Source organism: Macaca fascicularis, chromosome 17 (assembly GCF_037993035.2).
Source record: "Macaca fascicularis isolate 582-1 chromosome 17, T2T-MFA8v1.1".
Taxonomy (NCBI): domain Eukaryota; kingdom Metazoa; phylum Chordata; class Mammalia; order Primates; family Cercopithecidae; genus Macaca; species Macaca fascicularis.
The window spans coordinates 33,749,428-33,759,025 of NC_088391.1; the positions used below are offsets into that span (position 1 = coordinate 33,749,428).

The following is a 9,598-nucleotide window of genomic DNA, read 5'->3' on the forward strand; positions in this document are numbered from 1 at the left end:
TTAGAAATATCTAGATTGTTTTTAAGAATTAAAATATGACAAGTACATAGGATAAGTTTTAGTTGGGATATGAGTTTGTGAAATGACTGAATTTATTAAATTGCTCCGTGATAAATGTAATAAAGTCTGAACTAGAGTAAAGGTAGCAAGAATAACAAGGGGCAACTGATACACTTAAGGAAAAATATCTTGAATGAAATGTAGTTACCACAGTTTTTATTTCATATTTATTTATTTAAATTACACATATGGTTATATAGTTATTTAATTTACTTTTTATAATTGGTTCACAAATCAAAATGAAAGAACATAGATATTCAGGAATCTTGCTTCTATGTATGCCCCTATCTTCTCACTTATCTTTGCACAGATATTGATTTTTATTAGCCTTATATAATTTAGTGTTTCTTCCAATACAAGCAAATGTGACTATATATCCTTATTTCCTTATGTTCTCACACAAATGAATTCAGATTATATAAACTCTTCTACTTGACCACTTACTTAGTAATTTCTAAATATCTCTCCCTATAAGTATACAGAAATCTTTCTTATTTATTTATTTTTTTGTAACAGCTGTATTGTCATTGTGATGATTATGTAACCAGTCTTTTGTAGATGGGTATCTTTTTTCAATTTTTTATATTTTAAATTATGCTACATTAAGTAAAACTGGATATGTCACATTTTGTACAAGAGTGTAGATGGATCTCTAAAAAATATAACTTTTTTTTTTCCAGAAGTAAGTTTGCTGGGTTAAGAACACATGCATTTGTAATTTTGGTACATATTGCCACATTGCTCTTACTGTAGTTGCACCACTCTACTCTCCCATTAACAATATATGAGACTGTTGCTATCCCTAGCCAGTAAATAGCTGACAAACTTGTGGATGTTGCAACCTGAGGAGTGAAAAATGCTATTTCAGCTTGCCTTTGTAAACATTTTGACTGAAGATATATTCTCATTTGTCTTGGAGGTGATTTGTGTTACTTTTAATGTGATCTATTGCTTCATGTCACTTGTCTATTTTCTTGTTAGATTTTTGCCTTTTTCTTACAAATTTTTTACAAGCTTTCTAATGTCAGGTAGATTATTCATTTGTCTGATTTGAGATGCATATATTTTCACAAATGTATTATTTTCTTTTGCCTCCTGAAATATTTTTATGTAAGCAGATTTATTAATTTTTAGTGGCTTCTGAATTTTTAATCAGAATTAAGAAGGTTTCCTAATTTATAATGGTATTGGCTAATGTTTTATTTTACTGTTTGTGTGTTTAATATTTGAAACATTGATACATTTGAAATTTAATCTGGTTTACTGTATGAAATATTAATCTAATTTTAATACAGACAATTAGCGAGTTTTCTAACAAACACCATAGTAAAAAAATACATTATCTTATTAATAATTTTTTAAGTTTTCACTTTATAACATAATAAGCTACTTATATATTGCGCCTTGTTTCTAGATCTCCTGTTCAGCATTCATTTATTCATTTATTCATGTGACAATACCATGCTGCTTTAGTTATTGAGGTTTTGCAGTTAGTTTTCGTAGGTCATGGCCATTTTTTCTCAGTTTTCCTGGATATTCTTGGTGGTTTATGCTGTCTATATGAATTTTCCAATCACCCTGTCTAGATATTTGCTATAGTTTGTTTTGTTTTTTAATTTATAATTACAAATTTTCTTCTCAGCAACATTTTATTTTGTTTCCATAAAGCTGTATATGTTCAGTTCACATTATAATTGATAGAAAAGTTGCTAACATTTTGCTTTAACAACAAACTTGGGTTTTAGTAATATAGTTGTGTGGAATGAACTTTGAAAACGTTTTGGCTTTTGCTTGATGATTTGTCTAAATATCTTTGGGAAAAGCAAGCCTTAGAAATTTTTTAAATGTTTAGATTAGTTTTTCCAAGCAAAATAATTTGTTTTCTACGAGATTTCTATATCTTATTTCAGTTACAAGTTCAACTAAAATATGTTTTCTAACATTACCTGATTATGTAGCTAAGACAAGTTACTAACTCTCTACATCTCAGTTTCCTCATCTGCTAAATGGAAATGTTAATAATAACTATCATATAAGGTTAAATAAGAATACAAACACACATACATAAGTATATATGTGTATTATTTATCTATTTATATTGTATTTCTTATCATTTATCTATTTATCTATCATCTATGTAAGTATCTATTAGAAACTTAAAATGCCTAGTATTCAGTAATACTTAATAAATGACAGTAATTCCCCTTTCTGTATTTATCACAATCAAGGGGCACAATGTAATGTAATCTGGTTATTGATTAAAATATTTTTAGCTAATCTTTAACTTCTTATAATTTTGAGTAATTCAATTACTAAGAAAGTGATAAAACATACTTCAGTTAATTTTTGCTATGATCCACTTTTAAAAATCTGAGATTTAAAATTTTTCAAAAAATTATCTAGTCATTGAAAATTTGAATTGCACATTTTGAATTTTTGAGAACTTCTTGATTTCATATTTTTATTTTTACAAAATTGTACTGTTAAGCAATACAACAAGTACACTTTCTTCTAAAAGAAAATGTTTTTAGATATGAGAACTCAGTTGTTTTAATCTCCTGCCAAACTGTCATGGTGCATGGAATTTATGTTGTAGAATTAACATTTTTTTCCCCAAATGTAACCTATTTGGTTTCAAAAGACTTATTTGCCTTTGATGATTGTTTCACACGTTTAAAACTTAATTTCAGATCTCGTGTCACCGAGATAGATGGCAAGGTATCAAGTATTTCTGTAGAAATTTAGCCTGCCTCTTATTTACACATAATTCCCAACGGATGAGTTCTATGAAGCACTGGATAATCTTCAAGAGTGTGGCAAAAATCACAGTTACAAGAGTTAAGAGACAGAAAACTTTGCCAAAAAAACCCTAAAAAAAAAATTAGAAGATAAATTCAGAGAAAGAACACAAACACACAATACAATTCTTACAGAATTCAGAGTTCTGTTTTAGACTGCCTGACTCAGTGTTTTACCAAAGATTAATGAAAGAATACTTCATGTTTTGAAATTACCTACATATATTTATACTTTGGAAGTAATTCAGGTGTTAAAATCAAATGTGCAAGTATTGTAAGTATGATGTAAATGAAATTGAATAAGGCTTTTTATTATGGATTTGTTGTATATTTTGAAATTTCTCTATTTGAATCTAAAGTCTATCTTTTATGACTATAGCTTGTTCGTATCACAAATACAAGTGCTTAAATGAAAATGTGGATATATAATAAGAGTAGATAAAGCCCACAGAAAGTAAAAGTAAGAAAATTATATTTGTGGTAATGGAAAAGAAGTTAATATTGGACTAAACTCTATAAACTTTTAGGAAAATTCAACTTTAAAATAGGATAATTGAATAGATTTACCTATTTTGCATGTACTTGAGTCATCATGACAAAAAAGTAAAACAAAAAACAAAAACAGAAAACATCTCTTGTGTTTTTAAGGTCAACTTTAAAATAAGTTCTGAGAATCACACATACACAAACAAAATTCTAGATTACAAAAATATCATATTAAGCAGAATGATGCTGGACTAAAAATAGATGCATAGACAAATGGCACAGAACAGAGAACCCAGAACTAAAGCCATGCATTTAGTCCGTTGATTATTTTTTAGAGAAAAATATTTATTTATAAAAGGTTACTATTTTCTGAGATTCATTAAGTTCATGGTCTTATAAACAGAGCCCATATGTTTATTTTTTACATTATCTTTCTTATGTCCAGTAAAATACTTTCCCTTTAATAATCCTGTAACACTGCATTCAAATAATTTTGAAATGAAATTTGTATCATAAAACTTCAGAACAAAAAGTAAAGTAATAAAGGAATAGTTTCTTGTATCTTGGTGACAGCTGCAATGTAAGCATTTTTATAATCCCATTTTATAGATGAGGAAACAAAGCTCAAGGTAAAGTGAATCATCCGGGGTCACATGTAAACCAAATGGAAGACCCAAAACTGGAACCAAGTTTTATGAAAGAAGCAATGGTTTATATGGGGCATAATAGCTATCCAAGGAAATACAAGGCAATTCCCTGGGTCATCACTGCAGCCCCTGCACTGCTAGGACAATTCAGCAGTTAGAACCTTGGAGAAATAAACGCCACCACTAAAAGGAAGTCACTCATGTAACCATGAGCATTCATCAAGGCCTGAGGCTCTTTCTCTAGTAACATCAGCCTTCTAAAGTCAATCCTAAATTTGTATATTGTTTTCATTGATGCTGGAATTACTTTGGGTTAATTGAATTCCTCCGGAAAAACATGTAGAATTTTTATTTATTTTTAAAATTGAACTTTTAAGCTCAGGGGTACATGTGCAGATTTGTGATATAGGTAAACTTGTGTCATGGGAGTTTGTTGCGTAGATTATTTCACCACCTGAATATTAAGCCTAGTACCTGTTAGTTATTTTTTCTGATTCTCTTCCACCTCCCAGCCTCCACCTTATGAAAGGCTCCAATGTCTGTTGATTGATATTTGACAAAGATGCCAAGAACATACAATGGGGAAAGGACATTCTCTTCAATAAATGGCATTGGGAAAACTGGATATCCACATGTAGAACAATGAAATTAGATTCTTACTTTATACCATACAACAAAATTAACTCAAAATGAGACTAAATAGAAGATCTGAAACTATAAACTACTAAAATAAAAGATGAAAAAATCTCCATGTCATTGATCTGGGCAATGAGTTTTTGGATATGACCCCAGAAACACGGGCAACAAAAGCAAACATAGACAAATGGGATTATATCAAACTAAAGAGATTCTGCACTGCAAAGGAAACAACAGAGTGAAGAAACATCTTAATGAATGGGAAATAATATATGCAAGCCATACATGGGATAAGGGATTCACAGCCAAAATCTATAAGGGACTCAAACAATTCAATAACAAGAAAACAAATAACCCGATTAAAAAATGGGCCAACGTGGGCGGCCGCCTTTTCCAGTGCCAGGTGTGCAGAGGTGTTCACTTCCCTACGCGCGGCGGGCTGCTCTTGGTCGCTGGCTCCAAGATCGCGCAGGGCCATCGGAAGCCCAGGAAGGTACCGCGGACCGCAGCCGCAGCCGGCGCCGCCCTCCACCCTCCCCGACTGCAGACCGAGTCCCGTAGCATCCGGTAGGGAAATGGTCGTGCTTTCGGTCCCCGCCGAAGTCACCGTGATCCTGTTAGATATCGAAGGTACCACAACCCCGCTTGCTTTCGTGAAGGACATTTTATTTCCTTACATCGAAGAAAATGTTAAAGAGGATCTGCAGATACATTGGGATGAAGAGGAGTGCCAGCAGGCTGTCAGTCTTTTGAGGAAACAGGCTGAAGAGGACGCCCACCTGGATGGGTTCCTATCCCTGCAGCGTCTGGGAATGGAGTGGATGATCTGCAGCAGATGATCCAGGCCGTGGTAGATAATGTGTGCTGGCAGATGTCCCTGGATCGAAAGACTACTGCACTCAAACAGCTGCAGGGCCACATATGGAGGGCGGCATTCACAGCTGGGCGCAGGAAAGCAGAGTTCTTTGCAGATGTAGTTCCAGCAGTCAGGAAATGGAGAGAGGCCGGAATGAAGGTGTACATCTATTCCTCAGGGAGTGTGGAGGCACAGAAACTGTTATTTGGGCACTCTACGGAGGGAGATATTCTTGAGCTTGTCGATGGTCACTTTGATACCAAGATTGGACGCAAAGTGGAGAGTGAAAGTTACCGAAAGATTGCAGACAGCATTGGATGCTCAACCAACAACATTTTGTTTCTGACAGATGTTACTCGAGAGGCCAGTGCTGCTGAGGAAGCAGATGTGCACGTAGCTGTGGTGGTGAGACCAGGCAACGCAGGATTAACAGATGATGAGAAGACTTACTACAACCTCATCATATCCTTCAGCGAACTATACCTGCCTTCCTCAACCTAGAGAAGGGTTGCTAAGGCAGACCGCACTGTTCCCAGAGTTGTCCCTGTAGTGTCTAGGTTTATTCTAATGGTAAAAGTAACTTACTTAAAAAACATACATGTACACATAATATGCAAGTATGTATATATGTGTATGCTCAAATTAACTTCCACAGGTACATAAGTGAAAGAAGTCTGTATGCAAGTATGTATATATGTGTATGCTCAAATTAACTTCCACAGGTACATAAGTGAAAGAAGTCTCAGTTCAGTGAACACAAAACTTATTTAAAGATGTTTTATATGTAGAAATTGTTTGAAATCATACTCTAACCCTTAGTGAGAGCGAAGTGTAGTTGATAGAAGAAATTGCTAAAAACCAATCTAATGTGCTATGTTTATCAAGTCATGTACTAAAATGGAAAGCTAGTTTTGAGAGATTATTCAGAAGCCTTGTTATTTTAAAAATGAAATATTTCAAAGACTTTTTTCTAATAATAATTCATTGCCCCTGTTTGTGATTTAGAAGATTATAACAGCTGTATTTCATATTTGCATCCTTATGTATATCAAAGACCAAGGTATTTCCTTCTGCTCCAAAAGATGAAAATTGGGAAAGAAAACTCACTTGAGTCTTGATCAAACAAGTGTCTTTTAAGAAGAAACTTGGTAATCATTGTGGCACCCACAGCAAGCAGTTGCCTTACCAGTGAAAAAGGTGCACTGATGTAACAGCTAAAACAGAGCTGTGTTCTTAATGGAACAGTTCTAATCCTGCCGGGTGTTATCATTATATATTTTGTAGTTACCTTTCTAACTACTTAGCACAGTTTGAGAATATGTTAATTGCTATTTACTATTTAAAAAGTTTTACTGAAATCAGTCCATAAGATTAAGATGAGCCCTAATACGTAAGATTTTCTTCTGGAATGGATGTGAGAAATGTAAATTTTATAACAGCAGTATTTATCCTGGTTTAATTCTAATAGGATGTCTGTTAATTTCATGTTGTGATTAATAAAAGCATTTTCTTCTTAAAAAAAATGGGCCAAGGACTTGGATGTCAAAAGAACACATACAAAGGGCTAGCAGTTACATAAAAACACACTCAACATCACTAGTCATCAAGAAAATGTAAATCAAAACCACAATGAAATATGACCTCACACATGTTAAAATGGCTAGTGTTAAAAAAGACGAGGAATAACAAGTGTTGGAGAGGTTGTATAGAAAAGGGAATTCTTGCACAGTGTTGGCAGGAATGTAAACAACCTGGTGGTTCCTCAGAAAATTAAAAATATAACTATCATATGACATAGCAATCCATCTAGTGAATATATATGCAAAGGAAATGAAATCAGTATGTTGAAGAGATCTCTGGACTCCCATGTTCTTTGCAGCAGCATTCACAACAGCCAAGACAGAAAGTCGATATAAGTGACCACCAAAGGATGAGTAAATAAAGCAAATGAGGTATATATACATAATGAAATACTATTCAGCATTAACAAAGAAGAAAGTCCTGTCATTTGCAACAACATGGATGAGCCTGGTGGACATTAAGTATAATAAGCCAGTCACAGAAAGACAAATACTGGATGATTTCAGTAATAGTCTAAAATCATCAAATTTACAGAAGCAGAGAGTGGAATGGTGGCTACCAGGGGATAGAGGTGGGGCTGGGGGAAGGATATTAAGGAGATGTTTATCAAAGGATGCAAAATTTCAGATATACAGGAGGAATAAATTCAAGAGCTATATCATATAACATGGCAATTATGGTTAATAACAATGTATTTTTGAAAATGACTCAAAAAGTAGGTTTTAAGTGCTGTCACCATAAAAGGTAATAAGTATATGAGGTAATGCATATGTTAATTTTCTCAACCTAGTCATTTCACAATCTGTACATATTTCAAATTATTATGCTCTACATAGTAAATATATACAATATTTACTTATCAATAATAAGACTAATACTAAAACACAAAAGTATCACTTTATTCAGACATATTTCCATATTTATTTTAATTCTATAACAAAAATGCTCTAGTGGACAAAGCTAACATTTTCAATCAAATAATTATTTCAATGATACATTGCTTATGGGGCCAAATTTTGGAGTAATGGGGAGCTCTGAGATTGAAAGATCCACCCCGATATGCAATCAGTGATTTCAGGACATCTCTTTAGGTTCTAGGAAAACACAGAATCCTAATTCACCTATACTATTTATCTGCATTGTTTCTTTCCATATTTATGTAGAGACAGGGTCTTGCTCTCTTCAACCCAGGCTGAAGTACAACACTTTATCTTTGAACTCTTGGGTTAATCTGATTCTCCTGCCTTGGCCTCCGAATGCACTGGGATTACAGGCATGAGCTACCTCGCCTGGCCCCTATATTGACTTTATATTTTTAAAGAAATTGTCTACATGGGGTTTTTCCAGACAGAGTGACCTAGATAGTGTTTTGTAATATGAGAGAAAGAAAATCAAAAAGCAAACAAGAAATCTATAAATGTTTTAAATGAGAACATTTAAAATGTGATCTTAAATCTCATTAAGTCTTTTTAAATCTGTGGAAAGGAAGTAGACTTTATATCACATAAATTGATGGGAATTAGAAAGAAGAAAGTTTTAGTTTGGTATATGAATCAACAAAAAATGTTGATAAACAAAATATTTAGTTCTCTGTCAACCAAATTTCAACCAGAAGCAAGGGGAATTCCTGGTTATGATGGATATTGGAATAGATTATTTCATACATGTATGCATTTATTAATTTGGATTTTTTTCTTTTAAATAGCATCTTAGTTTAATATGCTATTTCTCTTCTGCTCTGCAGATTCTATAATTTTTCTAAATATTTTGCATATAGAAGACAAAGAAATGGCCTCAAAATTGACATCATGCTAAAAGCAAACAAAGTAATGATTATCTTTAGCATTTGTTCTAAGTTATAGTTTATATTTTAAAGGACATTTCTTGAATAAGAGCTCTTGTTTTCCTATTTCTTGAGTAGTTTTTAAAATTCTAAAAAATTTTAAGGAAACAGTGAGATTAACAGTATAAGAATAATGTTAATCAGTTATTAAATATAGGCTGGGATGTCAAAATACTATACAAATTCAATATCTCAAAGATTATAACCTAAAAGATGATCAAATAAAGCAATGAGAAATATAATTCCCAAGTTGGTAAATGGAAATCTTTATTACTATCCTTATTATTTGTTAGAATACTTGGTGTCTACAAAGTAGTTTTCAGTCTTTCAATAATTTTTCACTCATGACTTCATTTAAGTAGGTTATTATAATTATTTTGCTAATGATAAAACCAACACAGAGAAAGAGTTCATAATTCATTATATCCCACAACCAATGAGCCATAGAAGACAGATTTAGATACTTATTTTATTTCCCTTTGGTTTTTAAAACTTCACCTGGCCAGGCGCAGTGGCTCACGCCTGTAATCCCAGTACTTTAGGAGGCCTAGGAGGGTGGATCACAAGGTCAAGAGTTCAAGATCAGCCTGGCCAAGATGGTGAAATCCCGTCTCTACTAAAAATACAAAAAAAAATTGCCAGGTGCATTGGCAGGCACCTGTAATCCCAGCTACTTGGGAGACTGAGGCAG

General features: G+C 33.1%; 1 pseudogene; it reads left to right on the top strand.

The window, feature by feature from the left end:
* The first annotated feature begins 5,177 nt into the window (after positions 1–5,177).
* Positions 5,178–7,006, top strand: LOC102129025 (enolase-phosphatase E1 pseudogene; annotated as a pseudogene).
* Positions 7,007–9,598: the final 2,592 nt, after the last annotated feature.